This window comes from Asterias amurensis, chromosome 19, assembly GCF_032118995.1.
Source record: "Asterias amurensis chromosome 19, ASM3211899v1".
Taxonomy (NCBI): Eukaryota; Metazoa; Echinodermata; class Asteroidea; order Forcipulatida; family Asteriidae; genus Asterias; species Asterias amurensis.
Window position 1 is genome coordinate 7,010,916 of NC_092666.1, and position 9,051 is coordinate 7,019,966.

A 9,051-nucleotide genomic window follows, 5' to 3' on the forward strand; every position below is an offset into this window, starting at 1 on the left:
AAATACCATGTAAACAATTAGACTTATAAATAATTGATAGACAGAATGACACATTACAAAAGTTACATTTTATATTTGATTCATTATTCAAATTAAGTAGTAACAATACAAAACTTAATGTCTAATAAACACTCAAACAAACTCATTAAAACAAATTCTCTTTTTATTTGTTATGAATTTACTATAAATAAAATTATGTTGTTTCGTATTTTGTAATTAGCAAACTGCATTACAAATTAACTTAACTTGTTTCATGGTTGTAATGCGGTACTTCGTTACGCACATGAAGCTTTTACATACTTGCAATAAGGTACTTTATTGCAAGCATGTTATAATTACATGATTGTAATGAAGTACCTCATTACAAACATGCAATTTTTGTATGTGAATACATGAACTTGTATAGTACCTCGATACAAGTTTATTATGTATTCTGTCTACATACTTGTAATGAAGTACCTCATTTCAAGTATGTTGACAATATTTCTAAAAGCACATATACTTCCAAGAATGAATTAAACAGGCCAACGAAATGTGAAATCTACACAAACCTTTTTTTTTTATTGTAAGTGACATAATATCCAGCCTATGTGGCTCCATACTGCAGAAGGAAGGCTTCTTCATCACCATTCCACCTTGATCTTTCTTGTGCTTGTTGCTTGATGTCATCCATCTAACGCCAACTTGGTCTGTCTCTTCGTCTCATTCGTGTACGTGGGTTGCATTCTGTTGACAATGTGTTCATCTGTTGTCATGACGCCTTAGATGAGGTGGTGATGATGATGTTGTATGCTATGCTGATTTTAAATGGTACGGCATAAGGTGGCTCAGCATCTTGATGTGTCCAACTCAAAGTTGTTCGACTGCGTTAGTCCTGTAATATGATCAAAAACCGAAAAATAAACCAGTTAGATTGCGACTTGGATTTAAAGATCGAAGATTTGTGCATAATAGTAACAATAATGGCTTTTTATAAAGCATGCATATCCCTCACTCAGTGACGCTCCTGGCCCTTTAACAGTATTCGTGCAAGGTAAATGGGACTAACTTTAATTATGAGACCCAAGAAATGTCAATTTTATGCCCTTAATTGACTTCTAAACTTGAAAGTCAAGCTTAACTTAAAAGACATCTTACCTTCATATTCCATTTGGGACCCTGGTATGTAGCTGCCTCAAGCCATGATGTATCTCTCTCTCTCTGTACTGTGCTGTCACATCTTCATGGTCCAGGTTGACGGGATGGCTGGAAAGCAGTCGTCACAATCATCTGAAAGAAAATTACAATGTACTACATAAGTACAAACCATATAAAGACATAGATCATCAGGGGCAAATTTCATAGAGATGCTTATAGGCACAAAAAGGATCCAAGCATAAAATAATAGAGAACTGTTTTAGCAATATTTCTGCCTAAACAGCTCTATAAAATTGGTCCCAGATGATCATCACAGAACTACTGCTTAAAAAAATGCTTAAACTTACTTTTAAAGCACTTTTAAAGGCATTTATCGAAGAAAAGGAACCTTGTAGGGGATGGAACTTCAAACACCATTTGGGGGTCTAAACCAACATGTTTTCTACGAGGGACCAAGTGTTAAACCGAGAGCCCTTTAATTAACAAGATAATTTTCTAGCCATCTACCAATGTTTGATGTGCTTCAATCACATGGGATGATGGCTCGTAGTCAGGCACCCTCTGGGATGTGGCTCGTAGTCAGGCACCCTCTGGGATGTGGCTCGTAGTCGGGCACCCTCTGGGATGTGGCTCGTAGTCGGGCACCCTCTGGGATGTGGCTCGTAGTCAGGCACCCTCTGGGATGTGGCTTGTAGTCAGGCACCCTCTGGGATGTGGCTCGTAGTCAGGCACCCTCTGGGATGTGGCTCGTAGTCAGGCACCCTCTGGGATGTGGCTCGTAGTCGGGCACCCTCTGGGATGTGGCTCGTAGTCAGGCACCCTCTGGGATGTGGCTTGTAGTCAGGCACCCTCTGGGATGTGGCTCGTAGTCAGGCACCCTCTGGGATGTGGCTTGTAGTCAGGCACTAAAAAGATTCACACAAAAAAACTTGGCTAGGGCAAGCACTTTTAAAGGCATTTATCGAAGGAAAGGAACCTTGTAGGGGATGGGACTTCCAACACCATTTGGGGGTCTAAACCACCATGCTTTGTAAGAGGGACCAAGTTTTAAACCGAGACCCAATGAATTAACAAGATCATTTTCTAGCCATCTACCAATGTTTGATGTGCTTCAATCACATGGGATGATGTCCTTTAGGCAGGCACCCTCTGGGATGTGGCTTGTAGTCAGGCACCCTCTGGGATGTGGCTCGTAGTCAGGCACCCTCTGGGATGTGGCTCGTAGTCAGGCACCCTCTGCGATGTGGCTTGTAGTCAGGCACCCTCTGGGATGTGGCTTGTAGTCAGGCACCCTCTGGGATGTGGCTTGTAGTCAGGCACCCTCTGGGATGTGGCTTGTAGTCAGGCACTAAAAAGATTTAAAAAAAATTCGGCTAGGACAAGCACTTTTAAAGGCATTTATCGAAGGAAAGGAACCTTGTAGGGGATGGGACTTCCAACACCATTTGGGGGTCTAAACCACCATGCTTTGTAAGATGGACCAAGTTTTAAACCGAGACCCAATGAATTAACAAGATCATTTTCTAGCCATCTACCAATGTTTGATGAGCTTCAATCACACGGGATGATGTCCTTTAGGCAGGCACCCTCTGGGATGTGGCTTGTAGTCAGGCACCCTCTGGGATGTGGCTCGTAGTCAGGCACCCTCTAGGATGTGGCTCGTAGTCAGGCACTAAAAAAGATCCACACAAAAAAACTTGGTTAGGGCAAGCACTTTTAAAGGCATACATCAACGGAAAGACACCATGTAGGGGATGGGACTTCCAACACCATTTGAGGGTCTAAACCAAAAAGTTTTCTAAGAGGGACCAAGTCTTAAACCGAGACCCCTTGAATTAACAAGATCATTTTCTAGCCATCTACCAATGTTTGATGTGCTTCAATCACATGGGATGATGTCCTTTAGGCAGGCACCCTCTGGGATGTGGCTTGTAGTCAGGCACCCTCTGGGATGTGGCTCGTAGTCAGGCACCCTCTGGGATTTGGCTCGTAGTCAGGCACCCTCTGGGATGTGGCTCGTAGTCAGGCACCCTCTGAGATGTGGCTCGTAGTCAGGCACCCTCTGCGATGTGGCTCGTAAAGATAAATGTAAGTTTGAATGAATAAAAACCTGGCAACACAAATTGAACATTTTAAAACTTACTATAGCTTAGACCTAATGGCAAAAGAAAACACTTCAAAGTAAAGTGATTGATAATTATGTTAATGAGCATTACCAGCAATGACATACGGATACTAAAAATAACATAATGCCAGGGAGCTGATACACAGTCGAGTTATGATAATGCATTAAAGTTAATAAACTGCAAACTAAGAAAGCTTAGACGGAAGTTTTACTGAAAATTCATGAAATTTATAAAAATCCATTCATAAATACCCAAGACAGTTTCGCTACTCCTATTGGTTGAGAGCGCTACACCTGAGGTGTTTAAATGGTTGAGAATGACCAGGGCCCAATTTTATGGCTCTGCTTACCGCCGAATTCCGCGCTTACCATCACGATTCCCCGCTTACGTGCAAGCGCCAAATTTCTGAGGTAGGCTTTTAAGCGTAGAATGCCTAGAAGCGTGGAGTAGGCTTGCGCAAAAGCCAAAATTCGTCGCAAGCCCGTGAAATACACTTGCCATATACACAGAATTCACTGCTTCCGTAAGCACTGATTCTTTGCTTACGGCAAGCAGAGCCATGATATTGGGCCCAGCTGGAGCTGTTTATAACCAGCTTTCTTGCTAGCCTTTTAAGCAGAGAATGCATAGAAACGTGGAGTTACCATCACGATTCCCCGCTTACGTGCAAGCGCCAAATTTCTGAGGTAGGCTTTTAAGCGTAGAATGCTTAGAAACGTGGAGTAGGCATGCGCAAAAGCCAAAATACGCCGCTAACTTGTGAAATACGCTTGCCGTATACACATAATTCCCTGCTTCCGTAAGCGCTGATTCTCTGCTTATCGTAAGCAGTGTTATGAAATTGGGCCCAGCTGGAGCTGTTTATAACCGGCTTTATGTGCTAGCCTTTAAAGCGTAGAATGCCTAGAAACATGGAGTAGGCACGCACAAAAGCCAAAATTTGCCGCTAACCCGTGAAATATGCTTGCTGTATACACAGAATTCCCTGCTTCCGTAAGCGCTGATTCTCTGCTTATCGTAAGCAGTGCCATGAAATTGGGCCCAGCTGGAGCTGTTTATAACCGGCTTTATGTGCTAGCCTTTAAAGCGTAGAATGCCTAGAAACATGGAGTTAGGCACGCACAAAAGCCAAAATTTGCCGCTAACCCGTGAAATATGCTTGCTGTATACACAGAATTCCCTGCTTCGGAGAGCGCTGATTCTCTGCTTACTGTAAGCAGTGCCATGAAATTGGGCCCAGCTGGAGCTGTTTATAACCGGTTTTATGTGCTAGCCTTTCAAGCGTAGAATGCCTAGAAACGTCATGCGCAAAAGCCAAAATTCGCCGCTAACCAGTGAAATACGCTTGCCGTATACACAGAATTCCCTGCTACCGTAAGCGCTGATTCTCTGCCTACCGTAAGCAGTGCCATGAAATTGGGCCCAGCTGGAGCCGTTTATAACCGGATTTCATTGCTAGCCTTTTAAGCGCAGAATGCCTAGAAATGTGGAGTAGGCACGCGCAAAAGCCAAAATTTTCCGCTAACCTGTGAAGTACGCTTGCCGTATACACAGAATTCCCTGCTTCGGTAAGCACTGATTCTCTGCTTACTGTAAGCAGAGCCATGAAATTGGGCCCAGCTGGAGCTGTTTATAACCGGCTGGCTTCCGCGTGTCAGGCTTGCACGTACGCCAATATACTCATGCCAAACACGCAATTCATAGCTTTTAGTAACAGGGCGTAATGTAAGTGCGCACACATATCTATTTCTAAGCGCGCTTTTTAACAAAAGGGCATTACTATTAATGGGAATAAAAGATTAGTGACTTGTTCTTAAACGTATGTTGCTGTGCAATAAAGGCCCTCGCCATCTGCTCGGGCCTTTATCACCTGGCAATGACCCTGCTGGTTTTAAAAGGCCAATAAAGAACTCGTCGCTTCCCTTTTGTTCCCCTATCAAACGTCCATCAATTGAACAGATAAACAGTTCTTGAACTTGGTTCATGATCTGCTCTAATGAACATGTTATGAACTGTTTTAGGCATGGTCATTGACTGATCATGAACATTCTTGAAAGTTCATCGAGCCTGATGGGGTTACTGGTTAAATGCATAGAGCTATATATACATACGTATATACAGCTGTATTGTTTGATGACAATTAGTTAACAACAGGGTGGACCACGTGAAGGTTGTCATCTCCCACCCCACAAAAGGGATCGTAATAAATTTGAGTGTGTAACCACTACAACAATTGCTTATTTGTAATGTTACCCCTCTCTGAAAATTATTTATCACTATTATTTTATATTGTTATTATAATATAAAATCTTGTTAATGAGTACTCTACTCTGCTAAGACAATGCCATGACCTTTGTAATTATTAAACCTTGTTAATGAGTACTCTATACAGCTAAGACAATGTCATGACCTTTGTAATTATAAAACCTTGTCAATGAGTACTCTATACAGCTAAGACAATGTCATTACCTTTGTAATTAGAAAAACCTTGTTAATGAGTACTCTATACAGATAATGTCATGACCTTTGAAATTATTCAACCTTGTTAATGAGTACTCTATACAGCTAAACAATGTCAATAGCTGTGTAACTAAATAACCTCGTTAATGAGTACCCTATGACATTGTCAACACCTTTGTAGTTTAATCACCTCGTTAATGAGTACTCTATGACAATGTCATTCCCTTTGTAATTAATTAACCTCGTTAATGAGTACTCTATGACATTGTCATTCCCTTTGTAATTAAATAACCTCGTTAATGAGTACTCTATGACATTGTCATTCCCTTTGTAATTAATTAACCTCGTTAATGAGTACTCTATGACATTGTCATTCCCTTTGTAATTAAATAACCTCGTTAATGAGTACCCTATGACATTGTCAATACCTTTGTAATTAAATCATCTCATTGGTGAGTACTCTATGACATTGCCATTCCCTTTGTAATTAATTAACCTCGTTAATGAGTTCTCTATGACATTGTCATCACCTTTGTAATTAATATAACCTCGTTAATGAGTACTCTATGACATTGTCAATACCTTTGTAATTAAATCATCTCATTGGTGAGTACTCTATGACATTGCCGTTCCCTTTGTAATTATTTAACCTCGTTAATGAGTTCTCTATGACATTGTCATCACCTTTGTAATTATATAACCTCGTTAATGAGTACTCTATGACATTGTCATTCCCTTTGTAATTAATTAACCTTGTTAATGAGTATTCTATGACATTGTCATCACCTTTGTTATTAATTTACCTCGTTAATGAGTACCCTATGACATTGTCAATACCTTTGTAATTAAATCACCTCTTTAATGAGTACTATATGACATTGTCATGACCTTTGTAATTAAATAACCTCGTTAATGAGTACTCTGTGACATTATCATTCCCTTTGTAATTAATTAACCTCGTTAATGAGTACTCTATGACATTGTCATAACCTTTGTAATTAAATAACCTCGTTAATGAGTACTCTATGACATTGTCATTCCCTTTGTAATTAAATAACCTTGTTAATGAGTACCCTATGACATTGTCATGACCCTTGTACTTAAATAAACTCGTTTAATGAGTACTCTTAACCAACCTCCATTTTCACACGACACAATGGCATGACCTTTCACATTAAAAGCTTTATTCAGAGTTACCAACAACAAAGTATGGTGGCCACCGTGTAAGCTACCCCAGAACAAATACCATGTAAACAATTAGACTTATAAATAATTGATAGACAGAATGACACATTACAAAAGTTACATTTTATATTTGATTCATTATTCAAATTAAGTAGTAACAATACAAAACTTAATGTCTAATAAACACTCAAACAAACTCATTAAAACAAATTCTCTTTTTATTTGTTATGAATTTACTATAAATAAAATTATGTTGTTTCGTATTTTGTAATTAGCAAACTGCATTACAAATTAACTTAACTTGTTTCATGGTTGTAATGCGGTACTTCGTTACGCACATGAAGCTTTTACATACTTGCAATAAGGTACTTTATTGCAAGCATGTTATAATTACATGATTGTAATGAAGTACCTCATTACAAACATGCAATTTTTGTATGTGAATACATGAACTTGTATAGTACCTCGATACAAGTTTATTATGTATTCTGTCTACATACTTGTAATGAAGTACCTCATTTCAAGTATGTTGACAATATTTCTAAAAGCACATATACTTCCAAGAATGAATTAAACAGGCCAACGAAATGTGAAATCTACACAAACCTTTTTTTTTTATTGTAAGTGACATAATATCCAGCCTATGTGGCTCCATACTGCAGAAGGAAGGCTTCTTCATCACCATTCCACCTTGATCTTTCTTGTGCTTGTTGCTTGATGTCATCCATCTAACGCCAACTTGGTCTGTCTCTTCGTCTCATTCGTGTACGTGGGTTGCATTCTGTTGACAATGTGTTCATCTGTTGTCATGACGCCTTAGATGAGGTGGTGATGATGATGTTGTATGCTATGCTGATTTTAAATGGTACGGCATAAGGTGGCTCAGCATCTTGATGTGTCCAACTCAAAGTTGTTCGACTGCGTTAGTCCTGTAATATGATCAAAAACCGAAAAATAAACCAGTTAGATTGCGACTTGGATTTAAAGATCGAAGATTTGTGCATAATAGTAACAATAATGGCTTTTTATAAAGCATGCATATCCCTCACTCAGTGACGCTCCTGGCCCTTTAACAGTATTCGTGCAAGGTAAATGGGACTAACTTTAATTATGAGACCCAAGAAATGTCAATTTTATGCCCTTAATTGACTTCTAAACTTGAAAGTCAAGCTTAACTTAAAAGACATCTTACCTTCATATTCCATTTGGGACCCTGGTATGTAGCTGCCTCAAGCCATGATGTATCTCTCTCTCTCTGTACTGTGCTGTCACATCTTCATGGTCCAGGTTGACGGGATGGCTGGAAAGCAGTCGTCACAATCATCTGAAAGAAAATTACAATGTACTACATAAGTACAAACCATATAAAGAAATAGATCATCAGGGGCAAATTTCATAGAGATGCTTATAGGCACAAAAAGGATCCAAGCATAAAATAATAGAGAACTGTTTTAGCAATATTTCTGCCTAAACAGCTCTATAAAATTGGTCCCAGATGATCATCACAGAACTACTGCTTAAAAAAATGCTTAAACTTACTTTTAAAGCACTTTTAAAGGCATTTATCGAAGAAAAGGAACCTTGTAGGGGATGGAACTTCAAACACCATTTGGGGGTCTAAACCAACATGTTTTCTACGAGGGACCAAGTGTTAAACCGAGAGCCCTTTAATTAACAAGATAATTTTCTAGCCATCTACCAATGTTTGATGTGCTTCAATCACATGGGATGATGGCTCGTAGTCAGGCACCCTCTGGGATGTGGCTCGTAGTCAGGCACCCTCTGGGATGTGGCTCGTAGTCGGGCACCCTCTGGGATGTGGCTCGTAGTCGGGCACCCTCTGGGATGTGGCTCGTAGTCAGGCACCCTCTGGGATGTGGCTTGTAGTCAGGCACCCTCTGGGATGTGGCTCGTAGTCAGGCACCCTCTGGGATGTGGCTCGTAGTCAGGCACCCTCTGGGATGTGGCTCGTAGTCGGGCACCCTCTGGGATGTGGCTCGTAGTCAGGCACCCTCTGGGATGTGGCTTGTAGTCAGGCACCCTCTGGGATGTGGCTCGTAGTCAGGCACCCTCTGGGATGTGGCTTGTAGTCAGGCACTAAAAAGATTCACACAAAAAAACTTGGCTAGGGCAAGCACTTTTA

The 9,051-nt window shown here is 40.4% G+C and overlaps 2 long non-coding RNA genes across 2 annotated transcripts; both read right to left on the minus strand.

Moving 5' to 3' along the window:
* Window positions 1-812: 812 nt before the first annotated feature.
* LOC139951514 (uncharacterized) lies at window positions 813-1,739 on the minus strand. Its single transcript, XR_011787789.1, has 3 exons — window positions 1,645-1,739; window positions 1,138-1,269; window positions 813-874 (listed from the first exon to the last, which is right to left on the minus strand). It is a non-coding gene; the product is annotated as an uncharacterized lncRNA (long non-coding RNA).
* A 6,036-nt stretch (window positions 1,740-7,775) lies between these two features.
* On the minus strand, window positions 7,776-8,705 carry LOC139951783 (uncharacterized). Its single transcript, XR_011787843.1, has 3 exons — window positions 8,608-8,705; window positions 8,101-8,232; window positions 7,776-7,837 (listed from the first exon to the last, which is right to left on the minus strand). It is a non-coding gene; the product is annotated as an uncharacterized lncRNA (long non-coding RNA).
* Window positions 8,706-9,051: the final 346 nt, after the last annotated feature.